We start from the raw sequence: 25,071 nt of genomic DNA, 5'->3' as shown, positions 1-25,071 counted from the left end.
TTTGCTCATGATATAAAATTCTTGGCAGAAGAGGAGACGATATTAAAGGATAGTCTATGCTAGTGGAGAAAATAACTGTGAGCAGTATGGGATGAAGATAAATGCAAACAAGATGAAGACAATGGTTATCGGAAGAAAAATAAAGAAGGTAAATGTGAGAATTCTAAATGCGGCAGTAGAACAAGTGGACAACTTCAAATACTTGGGGTGTACTATAAGCATTAACATGAGCTGCTACCAAGAATTCAAAAGAAGGATAGCAATGACAAAGGAAACTTTTAAAAGAAAAACCAGCATCTTCTGCGGACCTCTGGAAAAAAGAACGAAGGAAGAGACTAGTGAAGTGCTTTGTGTGGAGCGTGACATTGTATGGGGGCATAAACATGGACATTACGACGAAGTGAATATAAACGACTAGAAGCATTTGAAATGTGGATGTGGAAAAGAATGGAGCGTGTGAAATGGAGAGGCAGAATAAGAAACGAAGCTGTGTTGGAAAGACGGTGTGAAGAAAGAAGCATGCTGCAGAAGAAGATGTCACATGATAGACAACATTAAGATACATTGATCATATGCGGAGACTAAAAGGAACACAGAAAATAGGGAATATTAGAGACTGTCGGGTTTGCAGTGAAAGATCTGCCCTTGGACAGAAAATTATGAATGAATGAATGAATGAATAAATGAATGAATGAATGAATGAATGAGTGAGTGAGTACGTATGGGTACATACATCTCAAAAAGAAATTATGCAAGGGACTTTATTTTTTACTGGCAATTTTTAATAAGATAGGTGTTTAACTTATAAACTAGACTATTATAATGGTGTGTCTATTATTAGTTTTGTTGTCACTATGTATTTATTTATTCATTTATTTATTTGAGTACCGGTATCAAATATTACTCGAATTGAAATTCAAAATGTCTATAAAAATATAAAATTTGTACTTCAATATCATAATAATAGTAGTCTATTCTTAATTCTTAATGTAATTGAGTTCTGAATGTTTATAGCCTACTAAATTTGTGCTTTATAACGTAATTTATTTTTTAAATACATGCAAATTTTACATTGTTTCTCATATTACACCGCTGTAATAGTGAATAAAGACAACACTAAGTACTTAAAAGTTATATGTTACACCTATTCCTTAAATAACCCATTATAAAGCTGTAAAATTTGCATCAAATTCTGGTTGCAATTTTATGTATTTTACATTTAAATATTAGCAAACCTGTAATGATTATTGCCATATGTACACATGCAAGTACATAAATGGGGGTAAAAACTATTAGCCAATCAAAGGTCATTTAATACGTTTCTATGTACTGTGTACTAAGTTACTGGCCCCTACCTCGGCGATGCAGCCACTACCGAGCGATGAACTCAGTGACTCGCAGAAAGAGGACGTGGTGTAAGCAGCCGGGTGAGTACAAACATTATTACTGAAAATGATGTACTTGTCTTTAAGTGTTGGGGGACCACGCAGCAGATTTCCTACAAGCTTCAACTTAATTTTAATCTGAGCAAATGTGTTATCAGTCTAAACAACTTAAAATATTTTTGTCATTAATGTTAAAAGAATTATTTTATTTACAGGAGTTACCACTGTAATTATTTACTCTCACATGCTTGTATGGCTGTGAAACTTGGACTCTCACTTTCAAAGAGGAGCAGAGATTGAGGGTTTTTGAGAATAAGGTTCCTAGGAAAATATTTGGGGTTAAAAGAGATGAAGTTACAGGAGAATGGAGAAAGTTACACAACGCAGAGCTGCACGCATTGTATCCTTCACCTGACATAATTAGGAACATTAAATCCAGACGTTTGAGATGGGCAGGGCAAGTAGCACGTATGGGCGAATCCAGAAATGCATATAGAGCGTTAGTTGGGAGGCCAGAGGGGAAAAGACCTTTTGGGGAGGCCGAGACGTAGATTTTTTTTAAAATTTTTATTTTATTGGGTTATTTTACGACGCTGTATCAACATCTAGGTTATTTAGCGTCTGAATGGTATGAAGGTGATAATGCCGGTGAAATGAGTCCGGGGTCCAGCACCGAAAGTTACCCAGCATTTGCTCGGAAAAAACCTCAACCAGGTAACTTGCCCCGACCGGGATTCGAACCCGGGCCACCTGGTTTCGCAGCCAGACGCGCTGACCGTTACTCCACAGGTGTGGACCCGACACGTAGATGGGATGATAATATTAAAATGGATTTGAGGGAGGTGGGATATGATGATAGAGACTGGATTAATCTTGCTCAGGATAGGGACCAATGGCGGGGTTATGTGAGGGCGGCAATGAACCTCCGGGTTCCTTAAAAGCCATTTGTAAGTAAGTAAGTATATGCTTGTATGTGTACATATTTAGATGCTAAAATAATTCTTATTTAAATTTGTATTTCATGTATAAATGAAAATACATTTCTTTCTTCTTCTTTACGTATATTTTGATGTCAACGTCGAGCATGAGCAAAGCGATCGCCTTATCAGTAACGTATTGAGTGGTGTTCCTGTAGTGGGCGGAGTCAGGTAGCTTTTAAAATTAGAAGATTCCATAACACAGGATTCCAACGGAAAGGCTTCACTGTATCCTTAAATGCTAGGACTTTCACTGATTATGATTATGATGGCGATAACGTAAGTAATAGAAAAAATTGTTGTAGATGAGGTAAAAAGCTACGAAATCTTTGGCGTATATACACGTACCGTATTATGTACACAATTACAGAAGTATAAAAGTTTCGGGGAAAGGAGTTCCTCGTGCCTCTACTCCATGTAATCCGCACACAGGAAACAATGTTCGGAGGCTGCACATCTCGGGGTGCAAGAAAAGAAAGGATTCCCAAAGCCAGTGCAGCTTAGAGAGCGGCATTATCGTGGTGCAGCAAAACCTCAAGCAGACGATGCGTCTTATTCTAAAAACACACACACAACTCGATTAAGCCCAGTCCTATACAGACAGAGACGGGGAGATGCCTTACAAAACGCTGTTTTCTCACGCTGAGACGAGATGCACAGTGATACAGTCCCACGTGCACACAACTGGAAACTCATCGACTACAACGCGACAGTGAATCCTTCAGATTCAAAGTTAAATTTAACCAAATATTCGCATTAAGGGTGCAGGATTTTCGCAGCAGAAGCCTAAGATTTGTTGTGAACAGAATTTTGCGTAGCTTTAACATAGCAATACCAACCGGGGGGGGGGGGTATTTTGTGCCCCATCTTTTCCAAAATTTACATTTTAAATGTGTAATTGATATATTAAAAATATGAAAATATTATTTGTGCGAGATCATGCGTATTTGCTTGGTTTCCGCACAAAACCAATCCGCGGAAAGTCTAAAATTCCACATTCAGTATTCCCAACCTAACACACATAACAATTTCCCTCTTCTTACCGCTTAAGTGACATATTGATTTTACTGCTTTAGGCTTTTAACATATTATTTTTAGAGATGTTCAATATAGTAATAATTATAAATTGGAAACTTACCATTGCAATTTCACCTAAATTGCACTGTTAATTATTCTTTTTAAAAATATTTGCAAAAATTAAGTAAACTCTACAACTCCACTAAAGTTACTGCATTCGTGATGCAAGTAACATTAAGGAAGCCGTGAAAAAATCAACAAGATTCCAGACTCATCATAGACTGGGGGGGGGGGGGGAAGACAGACGTATATCACGGCCTGCTGGAGTATAGTAAACACATAAAACATTCTAAAGCAACAATGTTGAAGATAAGGTAATTCCGGGAGAGATGCCCCACGGGGAGAGTTGCCCCACCCTCCTTTTCTCCTTATCTGAAAACCTCTAAGGAATCGACCTTAGGACCATTTGTTTAATTCGTATACGACCCTCGAAGGCAAGCAATGTAATCTTTGTGACGGTTTTTTTGTGTGTGAAAAGTGAATAGAAAAAGAAAATGCTGTTTTTCGTAGGCTTTGTTATAATATTTATAATTTTTCAAAATTCGTAATTGGGATAATGGCTATGTATATGTTGCTTAATCCAATATATTTGACAAGTACATTCCTTGTACTCCATTCTAAAAAAAGAAAATAAATAATTATCCATTACCGTTACCCTTAAATACATAAGGCGTAATGGTCATGCTAAAGGGAGAGATGCCCCACCTGTTTGAGGGAGAGACGCCCCATGTACTTAAGAGTGATTTTACCGTACATAACTAATTATTATTAGTATCCTTGCTGCAATTATTGGAAATTTAATTGAATTATTATATAAGAATACAATTATTATATATTAGAGGCCAATAATTTTTAAAGGGTGACCAAAACTTGCTAGAGGATCACATATTTTGAAGAGGTGTCCGAAGTTGACATCCATAAATATTTTGAGGAATAGCGGTATTCTAAATTTGTTGCAGTGGCATTTTCAATAGGTGCCCAAAGTTGAGGGCCTTCAAAATATTAAGGGATGTCCAAAGTTGTGTTTGAAAGACACATTTCACGACCAAACGTTAGTCAATGCAATCCCAGAGATTTCTTCAATCTTACTGTAACATTTTGGGGAATTGGGAATTAATGAAGCATCGCATTGTTATGGAATTATTTAGAGCACAATCCACCGACTGAAATCTAGTGGAGTCTTCAAGAAACATCCAATGGCTGCAATTCTTCCTAGAGCGAAACCTTGAGTTACCTGTCAGACAGTCAGAAGGATCATCCATCTCTCCGAAGAGATCAAGGTATGTCGAGACAAGAAGTCAAGCAGTATTTTGACCTACTGGAAACAACTCTATGTGAAGGAAATTTGTAGGAAAGCCACATAAAATAGAGGCAAGTGGCATCCAACTAAACAAATTTACAAGGATAAGTGGTTGATAAAAGGGTATCCAAAGATGTTCAAGTCCTAACTTCAAGCGAGAAAGGTGGAAGTGATTCTGTCATAACATATTGCAATTCGGAGGGAACATTTCTTCCACCGGCAATGTTTGAGAGGAAAAATGGAAGTTTTTTTTATGGATTCCTAGCAGAAACGGGGGTTTATATGAATCCAAAATCGTCCTATGTTCCATCAGAATTATTTATGAAGCGATTGAAGGAAAATTTTACTCCAAGAAAGATCCTGGCAAGATTCTCTTAATTTTGGATGAACATTCAGCACATTTAGATAACATAAAATGCTAGAATGAGGATAATGAATCACAATTGTTTGCCTACCAACCTATGCAACTCAGGCACTTCAATCTCTTGATCGCTCACATTTTAAGTCTCTCAAGCATTATTTCAAGAAGAGAATCACAGCAATGAGTGACTTATAAAAAGCAATCCTGACTATCCATCTAGAAAGCTGAACAAATGCTGCGTTGGTAGTAATAGAGAGGTCATTTGGATTTCGAGCCAGAGGTTTCTATCCTTTCAATCCAGATGCAGTTCCTGAGCACCTCTTCAGTATTTATGATGCATCAATCAACAACACAGGTGTAAGAATTCCTTTCTGTGCCTCTTCAGTAAATCTCAAACAAAAGAAAACTTTATCGGCTACAAGTTCTAATGATAACGGGATAATAAGTTGTAATTTCGGTTCAAGTGCCACAATGGCAAATTCAGCGACAGCGACTCCTTTCAAATCCCTTCATGAAATAAACTATGTGCCAGCAATATATTTTGCTGTGAAAAAAAGAAAGCGATCGGTAGAACGAGTTACAGGTGGAGATAAAAATGGAAACACCATCTTTGAAAGCCTCCCAGTTCCAAAAAGCTCAAAGTCAAATTCTTCAAAATCTAGTACATATAGAAGACACTTTTGGAGAAAATATGAAGAGAGTGTCGTCAAATGAAACAAAGTAGATAGTTCCTACTTTGTTGAGTGCCTTGAAAATTTTACCAAATGAAGGAAGTTGTTGATTGGATTCAGTGACTTTCCTGCAAGAAGTTACATAACATGTGGGCTAAGTGCCATATGTGTGGTCCCACTTAAAAACGAGTTCAGAAAATAAACTTATTGCAAAAATAAAATAAGCAACATTATTTAGAGTTATTTATCAAATTAATAGTTTAATTTGGGAATTACCACAGCGGGGCATCTCTCCCCTATACGTGTGTATATTACAGTGATATCGTATCTGATTAATTTTTATTTTACCACTTATTGTGTACGAATTATTGATTGTTTCATATTTTACATAAACCTTTAATGTATTTCACTTGCTTTAACACATGAATAAAATATCTGCTTTGGTTTGTTTAATTTTTAAAAGATAAAAACTTTAAGTGGGGCAACTCTCCCGGAATTACCTTAGATATTTTTGTTTTGCAAATTTGCGGTCATTGAACAGAAACCAAGATGGAGATTTCATTGCAACTAATTAGAAATTCCTCAACTACGTTTCGCTTTTTCAAACTTTTCCTCCAACATGAAAACTTCAACATACCGCTCGCTCTTGTAACTATTTTTGTCAGTTACGAATCCTCCTATCTTACTGTGTTATTGTTTATCCTTTTTTTAGTAGGTTATTTTACGACGCTTTATCAACAGCTTTGGTTATTTAGCGTCTGAATGACATTAAAGTGATAATGCCGGTGAAATGAGTCCGGGGTCCAACAACGCAAGTTACGCAGCATTTGCTCATATTGGGTTGAGGGAAAACTCCGGGAAAAAACCTCAACCAGGTAACTTGTCCCGACCGTGAATCGAACCCGGGCCACCTGGTTTCGCGGCTAGACGTGCTAACCGTTAGCCTACTCCACAGGCGTGGACCTTAATCCTTTTTCACTCATAGTTTTACTAAAATACGAATATATGTCAAGGTGGACAAAAATATCCCCGTCTTGTTGAAGTAATTGCTCGAAAATATACAGCATTCGGATGGACACACAGTCTGGCAGAGAGAGAGGGAGGGAGGGAGGGAGGGAGGGAGGGAGGGAGAGATGAAAATTATATAGGCCTATAAAAATCCCGTGAATTAGGTGACAATATGGAGAAAAAATAGGTTGGGAATGATCATGTGTGAGAGGGTGGGACATTCGATATAAAATTTTACCTAAATTCATGCTACAAGAGTGATACGAAACTTCTGTCCAGATCTGAAGTAAACACAAACAGAGGTGTATTTATCCAATAAAACTTACCAAAGCTGCAATGTCTTCATTTTATTGCAAATCACTGCTTGACTGGATCTTACCTATAAAGAAAAAAATGTATGTATGAATATATAGTCTATTTGCTTTATTTCTTTTGTTATTAGAAGAGGGTCATTATAGTCTAGTGCTGCGACCAAGGCTGATCCATCGTTAGATACATTCTCAATCCATAACAGCCGACTACACTAAGGTTTCGAGTACGCAAGTCCGTTTGTCTATAACCAGTGCCTTTCTAAAGTCGCCGGAAATGCTGTGAAATGACAATGAAATGAAGATCGGTCGTAATTATGTTAGTGCCTAACATGGGGAAACGAGAAAACTCAGAAAAAAGCACCAAATGCGATATTATTCAACACAAGTGTCAGTATAAATTTTATAATAAAAAATACCAGTCCGGGGACAGGAACCCGGAACGTCTATCTTACAGGCTGATGGGTCTAGAACAGCTGTGACCAAAGCGGGTGTCGTGATTACATCGTGTAATCACAGACATTCAAACGGGTAAGAGGAGTTTCCTGTACATTGCTGTGTTTCATTCACGTACTGAAGGCAAACAGTGGCGGAATCATGTCGCTCTACAAACAGTGCATCTACAAGCACTAAGAGGTGGTTTGGTAAAGAATGAGAAGAACTTTTTTGTTGTTCTGTCGGACAAAATGTAATATGTTTACTTTGCTCAACGGTTCAATTAGGAGTAAGTATACAGAAACATTAATTGCCACGCTGAATAATGTATTATTATTATTATTATTATTATTATTATTATTATTATTATTATTATTATTATTACTGCCCACTAAGTATGTGTTTCTGTAATTCTTCTGTACGTGCATGAACGTTGATATTTTTAGATCTTCTCCCTAGAAGGATAAAATTATTAGTTTTTATCTCAATTTTAATCTTCTTAATATTTAGATGAGGGTAACTATTTATTAGTTATTCATTTAATAATAATATTATTGTAGAAAAACTGATTCAATATTATGTGTCAACGAACTGTTAAACGCCAGGAACTGACATGTCTTAAATCATAGCCAGGAAGAGAAAGACGAGATGAATAAATGTAAGGAAGTCGGCTACCTAATGGGGTTTGAAATATCTCGTGCTCTAAAGCCTTTTAATAGAACAGAATTTCTCAAAAGCGTAATGATTAAAATAGCTTAAATAACTTGTCCATAAGAAGTTTTTAATTTTAAAAAAAAAACTATAAATTTCTCGACCAAATATCGAGAGAAGAATTTAGAAAATTCCTGATTATATTCAAGAGGAAGGTTAAAAAAAGAAACAAGACAAATCGTATGTTGTTCACTGACTCTTGATGACAGCAGTGACATTACTGATACAGCAAAGCTTTTGATTTTTATCCGCGGGATTGATCAAGATGTTAGTACAGGAACCACCACTGGTTGTAGTTTTCATGCCAACTACCTTTCCTCCGTCTCTTTACTTCATAGGCTGTCTATCGCATGTAATCACTGCAGCTCGAGTTTTGGTCACCGGTGGTCTAGAACCAGTGATCGGCATTTCTTGACTCGCGAGTCAACCCCTTAATACACAAACAGAAAGGGGGGTAAAGCATAATCATCCTTCCCTTGTTCATTCAAGGTTAAACACTTTGAATATCCTCCTCTGCTGCTTTCCTTTTTGTTGTGTATTATGGGCTAAATTTTATATGACGTAAGCTTTGCCGGCCACTGGTCAGACCAGTAGTCACCGCAGAGATTATATAGATAATTCCAACGGAGCTGCATATAGCCAATCAACCAGCTCACTGACATTCGATACACCTATGAGAATCCGATTATACTAATAGTACATAGCATGGTGCTCTAAAATTAATAACCCATAATTTTTCTCTCTCGCGTTCATTTGTTTATTCTACGTTCATTTTTATTACCACCATCAGCAATAATATCAGCAATCAAAAGCTAATATCAAACTCTCAACATGAAACAGTTATTAATAATAACAATTGTACCATTAATTATTACAAATAATAGTTGATGGAAAAAGAGTTAATAAAATTATTAGGCCTAAGCCTTAAGCGTAATGTTGAAAACCTATACTCATGCATATTCGTATAACCTCATGTGTTTACTTTCCGTTTGTTTTATTCCTACCATCTCTGGTTCATTCAATTACGGTAGAGGAAACATGCATTCTGCTATTGATTAATGGTGATTCATTGTGTTGCTGTAACTTGAACTGTTCAGTTGTTTTTAAATAAATTAAAATATGTCAGATATCCGCGTTGTTCTCCTTGCAATAAAGGCAGGCCTAACAATATTTTTCGAAGATGAAAGAGATAAGTCACTGTCATGAACATGAATATCATGATTATATTATAAAAATTCAAATCAAAATGACATCTTTTTCGCATCGAAATTATCTTACTGAATATAATTCGTGCTTGATATTTTCTCTGTGATAATTTAATTCAGCTTCTAAACTCATGTATTTTGTCATAAGAAAAATAAAATGTGACAACATACATTCCTTAAGCTCATTTTATCAGAAACTATAAGCACACGTTGTATTATAGAAGATATTTTAGAAATAAATCAGAGAAAAATTAAGCAAATTCAACAAACTCAACTATATTGTACAGTATAATAGATACAGAAATTTTCAAAAGTAATGTATAATTGCAATTAAAATTGAATGAGTGGATTTAGGACATAAACGCTCAGAATTGTCAAACCCTGTATTGAGAAAGAAATATTTTTATAGAAATGAATTATTTTTGTGACTATGGTCGTGTGAGTTATGATGTCATCGAGATAATTTTAAATGGCACCCTATAGTTTTTTTAATATCATATGAAGAGTCCACTGCAAGAATGATGGATGTCATTTGGAATACATTTTTCAGGAGAAGCAATTGAAAGTTTGAAATGCTTAGCGCTCAAAGCTTAACTGTGATTTTCCGATCATTACTGGACAATGACTATCAGTGTTAATGCCATATAACTCTGTATGTACATTCTATATGTCTTAAGCTATGCATTGACAGTCTTGGTTATTTTCGACAAGAAAGTGACATCCATCATTCTTGCATTGGACTCTTCATATAAAAATATTGTAACTATGCTATTGTAAAATTGACAATTAATATGTAATATATTTATTATTATTATTATTATTATTATTATTATTATTATTATTACTTACTTACTGGCTTTTAAGGAACCCGGAGGTTCATTGCCGCCCTCACATAAGCCCGCCATTGGTCCCTATCCTGAGCAAAATTAATCCATTCTCTATCATCATATCCCACCTCCCTAAAATCTATTTATTATTATTATTATTATTATTATTATTATTATTACTATTATTATAATCAATATCATCATTGCTACTTCTGTTTTCCTTTCTTTTTTTCCCCTTGTATGAGCACGATGAGAGCTCTATAGTGTTCTTTTGACCCAGTTGACCCTCTATAGGGCTTTAATTTAATTTGTATTATTTGCATCAGTATTTCTTTTTTTGTATTTATATGTGCTATCTGGTAGGATGGAAGAGGTCTTATGGCCTTAATCCTGTTAGGTAAAAGTTAGATAAAATAAATAAATAAATAAATAAATAAATAAATAAATAAATAAATAAATAAATAAATACATACATAGAAAAGAGCATACTTTTGTATCGCTGTGCTATATATTTAATTTTATAGACCCTACAGAAGCACTATGGATATTGATTGTGGTTATTATGGTAACAATTTAATTATTATTTATACATTTTGTTAGTCCTTGTTTTATAAAATCAGTTTTATTGATGAAGTCAATATGAACCAAGACGTTCTTAACAGAAAATGAGAGAATTGAAATTCTGATGATAGGATTTGGTGACAGGAGACGCACACAACAAGAGGTGGATTCTGATAAAAATGCGGTTTCTCTTCGATCATTAGCAAAACATCAAGTTTCTAATCGTATGTCTGAAACATGTCCATGTTTTCTGAATTTCGCTTCTATTCTGCTCACAGCTGACTCAGAAATAGTTTCCCGATTTGGATTAGTTTCGTTATTGTGTACGTCTTCTGTCACCAAATACAAGCTTATCATTACAAGGATATCAATTCTGTCATTTTCTGTTAAGAACATTTTATTTTATGTTTATTGCATCAATAAAACCATTTTATGTAATCCTAGCAATAAAACACGCTTGGTATGACGCTATAAATAGTTCACAATTGGCCTAATTCTGGCACTGGTGCCAGTAAAGGTTACCTAGCAACTATTATCCCAAGACGTCATCACCGCCTTCATAACACACTCTTATACAACGTACCTGTAAGAAAAAACTAAAATCATCTTCGAATTCTCCAAAACAACAAAATAGCATTGATAGCATTGTGTTGGAAACGGTTACTTAGCAACCATGCAATATATTACGTCATATACAGTACTGTCCGTTACTCAGAAGAAGACGGGCGGAAAGAATGTGACCTTCTTGACTATCGCTGTTGATTATTATAAACATCGCTCAGATAAGCATCCCAGTAGTCAGGTTATTACTCGTGCAGGAAACATGAGTAACAATGCGTATGGAAATTAAAGCTAAGTTGAACAGAAGGAGACCTAATGTTTCCGCTTACTGCAGTACAAATATTGCACGTATTGTCGTACGTTATCTGTTCACATCCCTTCCTCCTCAGTCCGCTCTCGTCTTCTCCTGAGTCACCGACAGTACAGGCTACGGAGCGACGTCACATTCTTAATCATAACGTGGCCAACATTGAATAAGTTTATATACAAGTGCACGTTAACATGAGTTTAATATAGCAATTTCTTTGTTTTTTATAACTTAGAACATTAGGCGATTCTCAAGATGGCCATGACTAGACCATGATAATCACGTGACTCCGATTCGTACCGAAGCCCGTCTTTCTCGTTAGCCACGCAGTACTCATGTCTCTAATACGTAAATACCATTATATTTTATAAATTTATAATACTTTTTCTACATATTTTAATGCTAGAATAGCATAAAGCCTTGTATGTAACACGTGTATAATCTTCATTATAAATACTTATGAAAATTTGCGCGTGATCGTAAACTCATGCCATAATTACCAAAATTATACTCTAGTTACATAAATTACTATTCATAATAAAATGTATATAGAATTAAACTTATACCATAGTAACCAGAACCACGTAAAGCTTATGTATAAAGAAAATAAAGTATTTCATAGCGATACAAAAATATGCTCTTTTGCATGTGATATTAAAAAAACTATAGCAGAAAATCCACAAACGATTAGGGAAAACACGGGAATTTTACTGGAAGCAAGTAAAGCGATCGGCTTGGAAGTAAATCCCGAAAAGGCAAAGTATATGATTATGTCTCGTGACCAAAATATTGTACGAAATGGAAATATAAAAATTGTAGATTTATCCTTCGAAGGGGTGGAAAAATTCAAATATCTTGGAGCAACAGTAACAAATATAAATGATACTCGGGAGGAAATTAAACGCAGAATAAATATGGGAAATGCGTGTTATTATTCGGTTGAGAAGCTTTTATCATCTAGTCTGCTGTCAAAAAATCTGAAAGTTAGAATTTATAAAACAGTTATATTACCGGTTGTTCTGTATGGTTGTGAAACTTGGACTCTCACTCCGAGAGAGCAAAATAGGTTAAGGATGTTTGAGAATAAGGTGCTTAGGAAAATATTTGGGGCTAAGCGGGATGAAGTTACAGGAGAATGGAGAAAGTTACACAACGCAGAACTGCACGCATTGCATTCTTCACCTGACATAATTAGGAACATTAAATCCAGACGTTTGAGATGGGCAGGGCATGTAGCACGTATGGGCGAATCCAGAAATGCATATAGAGTGTTAGTTGGGAGACCGGAGGGAAAAAGACCTTTGGGGAGGCCGAGACGTAGATGGGAGGATAATATTAAAATGGATTTGAGGGAGGTGGGATATGATGGTAGAGACTGGATTAATCTTGCACAGGATAGGGACCGATGGCGGGCTTATGTGAGGGCGGCAATGAACCTTCGGGTTCCTTAAAAGCCATTTGTAAGTAAGTAAGTAAGTATAGTCATTTAAAAGGTTTCTAAATGTTCTCGATGACGTAAAGCAGCTGCAAACACACGTTGTCTCCATAAAAATATTCATTTATAAATATAAAGTTAGATGTATCTGAGTTTTTTGTCCATAAGCCCCTAATTTAATTTCAATAATTGCAATTATAAGTTGCTTTTGAAAAAACTCTGTATTTCATTTCTTACAATATAAGAGGAAAATAAATATATCTCAAACAAAATTAGTAAATTTAAACATGGATTGCCACAATATACAAACACGGAAGCATAAACAATTACTCTTTAAATTATTTTCTTTCTAAAAGACAGGCAAAATAAATTGCAAAACGTAGAATGATTTTTTTTTCTGTGCCTTTTAATATAATCTAAATATTTTACGTCATAAAATTTCTCTACTCTCCTTAATCTCTTTCTTCCTCCTCACTCCCTAATGGATGTCTGCAATTTCAGATTCTATTTTCCAAAACAGTATTCATGGTTTTATTTCTCTTTTTTACTCTCGCTCCGTTTCATCCGCTCGTAACTTTTATTCCCTAATGATGCTAGACACTTTCTTATTGTAGTTTCGTATACTCGCGCATTTATTTTGTTCATTAATATTCTTTATTTTCATAATTATAGTTCTTCCCCCTTTCAGTGTTCTATATTTCAACCTTGTTTCCTTACACTTTAGGTCTTTAAGGAATTATCGCTCTCTTCTTCGTTTTGAAGACACTTCTTATATTTTACTTCTTATTGTCAAGTCGCGCAGTTTCATACACAACTGCCTGTTTGGATGTTATTTAACAGAGCTGGATTTATTTCATAGAGTACAAGCAATGTGTCACTTAATCTCTCTTTTCCTCTTTCACGGATTTGTTGAAATCCAAGAAAAATTCTCAAACTCAGCGTTCTTGAACTACTGGAGCATTGGATTATCACACAGGAGACAGTATTCATATCCCGAGTTCATGTGAAATATACTGTGGAGACACTATAGATTAGTCGCACTTCCTTTGTTAGTATATCAGAAACTCATCATCAGCATAGGATATTACAGGGTCCGCCAAAATACTCCCCGATTACAAACATAAATAACAAGCCCAATACATCCTATTCACAATTTTATTTTACCATCTTACAGAAGAATGTTTGCCATTTTAACATCACTTCCTTTCAAAGGTAATATCGTCCAAATGCTTGTCCTCACGAGCTTACATTCCTCAAACAGTGAATGTGCATCCTTTTTCCTAAAGAAAAAGCATAGCTCTTATTATTTCAAATTGTGCAACAGCACATCAACAGTAAAGGCTGTCTCACAATATTCATATTCTTTATTTGCCTGAAGGTCAATATTTAAAATATTAAAAGAGTACAAAAATAATAAAACTGAACTAAAATACTACATCATTTTCAAAAAATTCATTCATATTATAAGGGGGATTATTTTGTAGCCATCTCTTAATCTGAAATTTAAATTGTGTTTCATTAAGTGCCTTTATATTTGTTGGTATCATATTATATACTTTTATTGCAGTAATTACATAGCTTGATTGTGTTTTTTGCAACCTGACAAGTGGTACGTTTAATTGATCATTATTTCTGGTTTCATAGCAATGCAGATATACTATACTTGTATAATTAGTAATAATCTTGTTTACATACATTAAAAGTTCAAAAATATATAGATTGTAGGCTGTCATAATCTTTTCATTTTTGAAAAGAGATCTGGGTGGTGACATTGTTAAAATATGAACTGTCTTTTTCTGTAGTAACAGAACGTTTGGAAGGTCCGAACTATTTCCATATAAAAGTAAACCATATTTAATAACACTTTCAAATAGTGCATAGTAAACTTGTTTTAAATAATGTTTGGAAATCTTGTACATGAAACTTCTCAAGAGATAAATTACTCTAGAAATTCTTTTACATACATAACTGACATGGCTGTTCCACCTTAGTTTAGGATCCAAATACATACTCAGCATCTTTAAATATTCATTTGTCACATTATTTTGGGTTTGTTTCAAACTTAGAGTTAACACACGAGTTTTTTCATCATTAACAATAAATCCATTCATTGAAAACCACTTTCTTATTTCAGCAAATACAGCTTGCTTCATAAAATCTAACTCAGCGGTATTGTTATATGTGATAACAAAAGTTGTATCGTCAGCATACATTATAGTTTTGGCCGACACATTGTATGGCAAGCCATTTATCATAATAAAAAACAAGAATGGACCAAGAATAGAGCCCTGAGGAACACCACATTTAATTGGAGATACAGCAGTTGTTTTTTTCCATTTACATCAACAATAAACCGGGAAAGAAAACGACAACGAGAACGAAAACGTAAATGATGTTAAAATAAATGTATTTAACATTATTTCCATTTGTGAATGCTCTCAGTTAAATACATTTTAACATTATTTCCGTTCTCGTTCTCGTTTTCGTTCCCGTTTTATTGTGAACCAGTCTTAACACGTTCGCTGTGGGGAGGTTGCTGATGCATTTCTCGAAGGTTTTCTGGAGACGAATATGAAATGTTTTGTTTGTTAACGCAGCCCGACAAATGAATATCAGCTTAGTCATTACTGAGCACATCGCTAGGAACATTTTCCGATATGTTCACTCAAGCATCTTGGCGGTTGAGCCAGTCACGTTGCCGAAGTTCCTGAACCACCACAACTTTGTAGGGATGGAACTTGAGGTCTAGGTGTAAGATTCGTCTGACACTCCGATCAGATATTCCCAATATCATGGCATGTTTAATGGCTGAATGTCATGGAGATGTGGTAACAGCAAGCCTTATTGCTACGATATTCCCGGGAGCCTGGACGTTGCGACATCTACAGGACGATTTCTGTTTTAAACTTGAACCTTTTGTCTGACATTTCTCACCCATATAATCAGGGCTTTCTTATCAGCAGGCTTAGGATCCGAGATAACTTAAGAATGAAGTGAAGTTAGCAGTGCAACGTAGTATAGGTGGAGTGAGGTAGCGCGGCGAGTTTTGTTTACCTGTGCGTTACTGTACAATCCGGTTCGTGATCAGAGGTACAGTATTCTTCCGTCTCTCCCTACGAATTGAACTCAGGCCATCGCAGTGCATTTGCAATTCATAGTGAAAAGTTTTTTTCGAACTAGTTGCAAGTATGTATTACATGGTTGTTCAATGTAACGCTAACGACTTCAATGTCGCCGAGGGACATGAAAACTTGTGAGGTATGTATCCTATTTCATTTTCCACGGTCACTAGATTGTACTATTAACATTAGAAGTCCACACCTGTGGAGTAGCGGTCAGCGCGTCTGGCTGCAAAACCAGGGTTCGAATCCCGGTCGGGGCAAGTTACCTGGTTGAGGTTTTTTCCGGGGTTTTCCCTCAACCCAATACGAGCAAATGCTGGGTAACTTTCGGTGCTGGACCCCGGACTCATTTCACCGGCATTATCACCTTCATTTCATTCAGACGCTAAATAACCTGGATGTTGATACAGCGTCGTAAAATAATCCAATAAAATAAAAAAAAACATTAGAATAACGCAGCACATTGCCGACGTTGTTTACATTCACAGTACCGGTATGTCTACCATGTTCAAGGAACTCTGTAGTCAAGTTATGCGTATTAGTTAATATTTGAGGAGAAAAATTCGCTCCGGCGCCGGGGATCGAACCCTTGGTTCTACGTACCAAGCGCTCTGACCACTGAGCTACGCCGAATTCAATCCACAGCACCGGATCGAACCTTCCTCCTTCAGTGTTTCCCTTTGTGGCCTGACTCCAAGTTAGGCATATATGTTGACGTATTATATGCCTAGTGTAAACTGATATTATACTAGGAGCGCACTCAGTTGAGTGACTTATTTGGCCGGGATTCCGCAGTTATGATGTACTGCTACCTATGAGAATATTATTCCCAATACTTTTCGATTGCTGGTAAAATTCATGTTCTGGGAATAATAAGTTAATTAAGTAGTAAAATACCGCTGTAATCGAAAAGTATTGGGAATAAATTTGAATAAGGAACAAAAAAAAGTTTCGAACCACGAAAGTTTTAGTTACCAGTCTATCGTGCTCTGGAGTGAACAAGGCTCTGAAATCAGCTACAAGGGTCGGTCCGGTTTTTTTTTTTTTTTTTGCCACAAATGTACAATAAAACTTTTTTCTAAACCTGTACGCACTTACGTTCGCATATTGGATAAATTTTGTGAGATCTATGTTCAACAGAACTGTTATTCGGCAGATTTTTGTACAATAAGCTTTATAATTATGGTACTCGTACATTTTAGGTAGGAATTAAAAAAAAATTAAAACCGGTGCGAGATATGCCTAATGGAAAAGTATCAGATTTTCCCACTTGAATTTTTACATTTCCTCCAATAATATGAATTGTTCATCCCCAAGGAGAATAACCCCAAGTGCAATAAGAATTATTTCCCTCCTGACAATCTAATGAAAATATACTCGTATACAGTATAGAATATAAACTACCAAAAGTAGATGGTGGTTAGGTCATATGCGCATTCGCAAGAGAATTTATCCAATTAGACAAGAAATAATAACACATGAGTCTATAACGTACTGAATCATATAAACAGGAAGTATTATATTCAGCTTTTCAAAATAGCCTATTCGTATTGAATTTTAAAAATAGTCTAATGCTTTCGATCGCGACAATGAATTAAATAAACGAACAATGCAAGAAATCCCAACACATTTTGCTGACTATAACCTTCTATGTGTGTGTTTGCACTGTTTGGTCGCTCGGTATAGCTCTTCCTAGCTTACACAAAGTTACATTGCTCCGCCTATTTAGTAGAATGCAGCAAAACAGTACAACGTGATCTGTTATGACGAGAATCCAAGCTTCCTCATACCGCTAAAGGGTGATTCACAATAAACCGGAAACGGAAACGACAAGAACGAGAACGGAAATGTTAAAATAAATGTATTTAAATGTGAGCATCCACAATAGTTAATTATGAACACGATGTAATTCCAACATTTCGCAATCGGTGTCGATAACGACTGACGAAATTATTGACAGGAAAGAGAAGATTTTAAATTTCGTTCAGGAAAACCCGGGCCGAGGCAGTCGCTTGATTTTGCAATACTTTTGCCTTTTGTTTACATCTCACTTCGGATGAATTCAATGTCCCCGTGCGGAATCTTGGGAATTGACATTGTCAACGATTTTAAACTTTTGATGCAATTACTTAATTAACCATACACTTGATCTCAAAACACATAATAGATTTTTTGTTTATTTTCATGTAATCTATCTCTCCTTTGAATGCGCAGAGTTACATCGCTTCCACCCTGTATACCAGTGATGTCAAAGCAAGCGCACTTTTCTGACCTTGACGTCGTGCGCGGGCATCAAACGCTAGGTATGGAAGGAGCAAGGATTATATATATGAATAAGGAACCTGTTGGATTAAGAAGACAGTGGTGTACAAACTTCAAACAGAACGTGAAATGTTATGTCGTTATTTTATATGGCTATTTGCTGTTTGATATTATCTATATTGTCTGTAAAACGAAAGTACTAACACCAGTTTCTTAATATTGCAGTTAATAACATAATAAAGAGTTAAGAAGGAATATTCACATAAATTTCATAGTAGTAAAACTATACTATAATAAGTAAATGAAACATCGTTCATAAAGAAAGTGATATCCCAAAGAAAGAAATTAAGTATGACATGAGTTGGAATTGATATTGATGGTATTTTTATCCTTATAAAATTAATCAATAAACTAATCAAAACAATATTACAGTACAAAGCAAAGTTACCTAGGTATATGTTTCAAATGTAACTAATATTATAACTAATATTACGTAACAAAACCCCTATCGCATTATGCTTTTAAGGTGATATTGGTGCGCAACTTCCTATCATCAGAATATTAAATTATTTTCTCGAAATCTGCTGAAGCTATAGAGCTGACGTTTTTACAATACAGGGACACATATCTTTGTTTATGATGTAACAGTAGTTCCTTTGTCAATTAAATTTCTTACAAACACTTTCCATGGGAATATATTCAAAATTTTCAATACGTATCTTGAGTAATATACATTTACGACATATTAGATTTACGAAAACCTCGTTTCAGTACCTGTAAGGCTACTAAATAAACATATCTTAAAATTTCACCTTTCTGTAGAAAGCTGAGAAAGTACTGCTTTTGAATAAAAAGGAAACTCGTGAAAAGTGAGCATTAAAATTGAAACTTAAATTCCTATAATGCACTTATACTTCTCAGACAAATCTAAAAATTAACATGGATATAGTTTTAATAAGTTCTCTTCCCTTTATCCATTGAATCAGTGCTGGCCATCCCTGTATATAGCTCGACCAAGCGGTATATACTATCTCTCTCGTCTGTCTCTTTCCTTTCCGCTGTAAAGCGTTCAGGCTCTCCTGAGCTCTAAAGCGCGCGCTTGCCCATATGGGCATCAGTTGACATGGCTGCAGTATACCTTCCAGAATTTAGTATTTTAATCCTTTCCGCATCTCCATTATAGTGAAACTTCTGAAGGAACATTATACAGGGACATCATTTTATTTTTACTTCAATTTTTATTGTACCTGAGTTTTTTAATGTACTTCACTCCCACCCCTTCTACTAATGAAGGTCAACAGTCCTGCACACACATCCAAGACCGCATATACAGTCATAGTAGCCTTACGGTCATAATAAACAGTACGTTCCAAATATATGTTCGCGTTTTCCAGTGACGAAAGAGCTTTCAATATTGAATCATTTTCGCACAGGTACTGTCGTCCATTTGCCTACGTCGTATCCCGGTTTCCCTCACCAGATTTTATTCGCCAGCTTGTGGCTGGGCTGACTTAGCTCTTTTCGAGAACATTAATTTCTGTTAGGAATTAGACGTCTACGTAATATTATGCAACTGTCTAAAATAACTTAAATAAAAGGGCCTCGTTAAGTAATTAACTGTCACGTGATTTCCTCCCTTTCTACGACCCTACGATATAACCACTTGGACGGACAGTAGATAATATGTCTGAGTAATTTTATCTTTTCGGATCGGGCAGAAGTGAAGATTGAATTTACAGTACGTAAGGTACTTTTTTATAGAGTAGGTACAGAATTATTTCAACATGAGTTACTAGTATTACTAGTACGAAGAACGAAACTGGTAATTGGGATTAGGTACAATAGTCTATAGTGGGATAATATGCACATTAGAACTGAAGCCTGTATCGAAATGAACGGCCACCATTTTAAAAAATGTGTTTAAATATCCATATTATGATTATTTTTCAATTTAACTTCATTCTCTATATTGTACGCTAATGTGCTGTAGACAGTATAATATACACTACATAATGAATACGTCCACATGGACAGCTCAGTTCATGAGTAAAAACACTCACTGTTAATACTATACTGTATTTTGATTAAACAAAAACCTAATGAAAATGATCAAACTCAAAAGCGTGCTATTTCCTAGTTTACGTAAATGGATGAACTACTTTTCTTCCCTCCTGTACTTAGTAAAGTGATTTGTTTGTATAATACGCCAGTATCATCGAACTCCAGTCGTGGAAGGGGGTAGCAAACAGCGTTGATCCAAAGGTTGTTATTAGAAATAAAATGATGTCCCTGTATATTCCAAAAGAACAAAATATCATGGTTATGTGGTGAACGAGAAACAATCTCTATTCAGGGCTGCGTAGAAAACTCATATTCATAGGAAGAAATATTGTCAGTGTAGCCATGGGACAAACAGGGTTAGGAACTAAAGCCGATATGTTTGTGATTACAATCATAACAACAATATGTTCACTAATGTTAAAGATGTTTACAGTAGTCAGGGAATCGTTACAAGTTTGAAACTGGGATGCTGTTCTCCTGTAATTTAAAATATTGGTGTTCGTCCTGTGAAATGACATCATTAGTCGTTACGTACTGCCGTGAGTTTCGAACTGCTGTTAACTCCATGTAGACGGCGTTTAATTTGTTGAGGAGTGTATCCCTTTCGTTGTCTCGCTTTCAAACGTACTGGCGAGTTCATAACAAAATTCCAGAGCAGCGTGCTATGTTTAAAAAATATGAAGCTTCCTTGGAATTCGTATTATTTCCGGTGATAGAGGTGGCTCCTACAACCTTGTTTACAAGTACACTATGGTAACACGAATTCCTCGATTCTTTCCCTCGTATTGAATACCACACCTTCCGTCATTCTTACTGTCGCGTATCAATGCATTTCTCCTACTTCGAGTCACTTCCTTTCAAAGTATGAGTATATCAGATAGTCAACCTACGAAATGGGCTATTGTCCATGCTATAAAGAGTAAACTTCGAACTCTGAAAAATAATACAGGGCGTGTCATTATTACGAACCAAAATTTAACGGCAGTCTCTGAACATCATAATAAGATAATAAGTTCACATTGATATCTAACCCATGATAATACTGAGTGTTCATTTCAAAGTGTGTCATGACGTCACTGTTGTTGGGTCACCGATTTGAAGCGAGTTTCAGCTTATATGTCAGAGAAGTCGGCTATTATTTAAGGCATTCTTCAATCTGAACTTGAGAACGTGTACGGTATAACTTGAACGTCGTAGCAACAGATGGCGGTCTGTACGGTCTGTGTGCTACCATAACCTCTTTCGAACTGTGTTTTGCGCCAGCAAGTCGTACGCAGGGTATTTGTTATCATCGGTTGCGTACGGTAACATTCCACAACACAAATCAAATGCTCCGTGTCCACATTGACCGTCGAAGTTAATGTCAACAAATACATAAGTAATCGTCTTAACCCTCTCCCCATATCCCGACAGTACGTATTTCCAAACAGTTCACATTCCTGCCACTATAGGCGTTACCGTACGTATCGGTACGTACTCTTCAGAATGAACACCGTACTTGCTAGGCAACTTCTCTGCCTCACAGGTTATACACCTCTGCGGAAGTGTAGGAAGATTGAATTCTCTAGGCTCATCGGCTAGCCACATGACGGCATACAGCGAGCCATGACACACTTTGAACTGAACACCCAGTATATCTAATCCGGTTAATTGGGTCGTTGGTTAATGCGTACAGCCATTAATTTAGGGAACTCTTGAATACCGGAAACAAATCGACATTATTACGTTTATTTTCTTCGTTTATTTCGGCCACCACGCCGCTTTTTTTTTTTCTCTTGTACGGAGGGACTCGAAGGCTTACACTGCAGCCTAAGGCTTGTTGTGCTTACTACACCTATTCTGTGAATGATTGGATAGCCGTCTTAAATCACTAAGTGATTATTTTTCGCATATCATATATTATTACGATGTACCGAAGTACATAATTCCGTGCAGAAATACTGCGTTATCATATGATGAAGGATGAGTGGAACGGAGAAAAATTCTCTCCTGCACCGGGATTTGAACCCGGGTTTTCAGCTCTACGTGCTGACGCTCTATCCACTAAGCCACACCGGATTCCCATCCCGATACCGGACTGAATCCTCTCAGTTTAAGTTCCACTTCTTGGGTTCCCTCTAGTGGCCTACCCTAATGCACTGCGTCATTGATGTATGGCAGTGGCACAATGTCCATTCATGTGCAGAGGTGCACTCGTTATGAGTGACTAAGTGGCCGGGATCCGACGGAATAAGCGCCGTCTTAAATCACTAACGGTCTTACTAATAAAAACTCTATATACAGACGTTTAACTGCCTTATACAATGAGTAGCTCGTTTATAAGTCGTGTGTAAATTCCTTACTAATAATCACTACATACGTCGTGTATAACAGTATAATTGTTACACAGCTACGTCATAGTTTCGTCATTACTTAGTTACGAAAGGTAATAGAATATCTGATGTTCTCTACTGAATCCGGTAGAGCGCTCTAGTGTGGCATGTTAAATATCGATAGTACAACTGGCTCTAATCGATTACCACACTACATTTTGGTCAAAGAGTACAAGCTACAGCAATATTATTCTAATAATTCTATGATCTTTGGTTTGTTTCTCTGTGGTTACAAGGTAAACATCATCATAAAATGACAGTCGATAAGAACAGCTGTTAAAGGGGCGGCCATTTTTTTCCCTATATACAACGCTTAAACAAGGGGTTTCGTGTATATAACTACTGCAAAGCAATCAATTAACATTGTATAGTTACAGCCTGTTTATACGTCCATAGCTTATTCACGGTTTATTAGTAACGTTTTCTGTCTCAACTCTGCATAAGTCTCGTATAAAAACTATGCACGGTTTATTAGTAAGACTGTAAGTATTTATTTTTCGCATATCATATATTATTACGATGTACCGAAGTACATATGATATTTCCGTGCAGAAATTCTGCGTCATCATAGAGTGTCAGCACGTAGAGCTGAAAACTGGGGTTCAAATCCCGGTACCGGAGAGAATTTTTCTCCGTTCCACTCATCTTTCATCATATGATGACGCAGAATATCTGCACGGAAATATCATATGCACTTCGGTACATCGTAATAATGTACAGGGACATCATTTTATTTTTACCAACATTTCTAATGTTAACCTGTCTATACCTTTGGATCGGCTGAGAACCGGAAACACTGTTTGCTACCCCCTTCCACAACTGGAGTTCGATGATACTGGCGTAAAATACAAACAAATCATTTTACTAGGTATAGGAGGGAAGAAAAGTAGTTCATCCATTTACGTAAACTAGGAAATATCGCGATTTTGAGTTTGATAATTTTCATTAGGTTTTTTTTAATCAAAATACAGTACGGTATTAACAATGAGTGATTTTACTCACGAACTGAGCTTTCCATGCGGACGTATTCATTATACAGTGTATATTACACTGTCTACAACACATTAGAGTACACTATAGAGAATGAAGTTAAATTAAAAAGTAATCACAATATGGATATTTAAACACATTTTTGAAAATGGTGGCCGTTGATTTCGATACAGGCTTCAGTTCTTTTGTGTATATTATCGCAGTATAGACAATTGTATCTAATCCCAATTACCAGTTTCATTCTTCGTACTAGTACCTCATGTTGAAATAATTCTATACCTACTCTATAAAAGAGTACCTTAAGTCCTGTATATTCAATCTTCACTTCTGCCCGATGCGAAAAGATAAAATTACTCAGACATGCTATCTACTGTCCGTCCAAGTGGTCACGTCGCAGGGTCGTACAAAGGGGAGAAATCACACCACAGTTAATTACTTAACGAGGCCCTTTTATTTAAGTTATTTTAAACATTGTATAATATTACGTAGACGTGCAATTCCTAACAGAAATTAATGTTCTCAGAAAACAGCTAAGGCAGCCCAGCCACTAGCCTTTACAGAGAGGCGAATAGAAGCTGGTGGGGGAAACCGGGATGTGAAGTAGGCAAATGGACGACAGTATCTGTGCGAAAATGATTCAATAATGAAAGCTCTTTCGTCACTGGAAAACGTGAACATATTTTTGGAACGTACTGTTTACTATGACCGTAAGGCTACTAGGACTGTATATGCGGTCTTGGTTCTGTGTGGAGGACGGTTGAACTTCATTAGTATAAGGGATGGGAGTGAAGTACATTCAAAAACTCAGGTACAATAAAAATTGAAGTAAAAATAAAATGATGTCCCTGTATAAATGTTGTAGGTAATTTCCCCCCCCCCCCACACAGGAGTGATTTTGTTTTTGCCACATCTGATAGATGTTATTGGATGTAAATGTAATTATTATAAACGGAGAACACAATCACGATTATGCAAGAATCGTATTAAGTTTTCTATTAATAATAATAATCTCTAATAATATTAGTGTATCAATCTTTCCGTCTATAACAGTGGTGCAGCATGATTATTCGTTTTATTATATTTTCTGTGACGTTATCTCTGTACTAATATTGTTATTAATCTACTGGTATATCAA

This window comes from Periplaneta americana, chromosome 11 (assembly GCF_040183065.1).
Source record: "Periplaneta americana isolate PAMFEO1 chromosome 11, P.americana_PAMFEO1_priV1, whole genome shotgun sequence".
Lineage (NCBI taxonomy): Eukaryota > Metazoa > Arthropoda > Insecta > Blattodea > Blattidae > Periplaneta > Periplaneta americana.
This window is presented reverse-complemented; position numbering follows the sequence as displayed.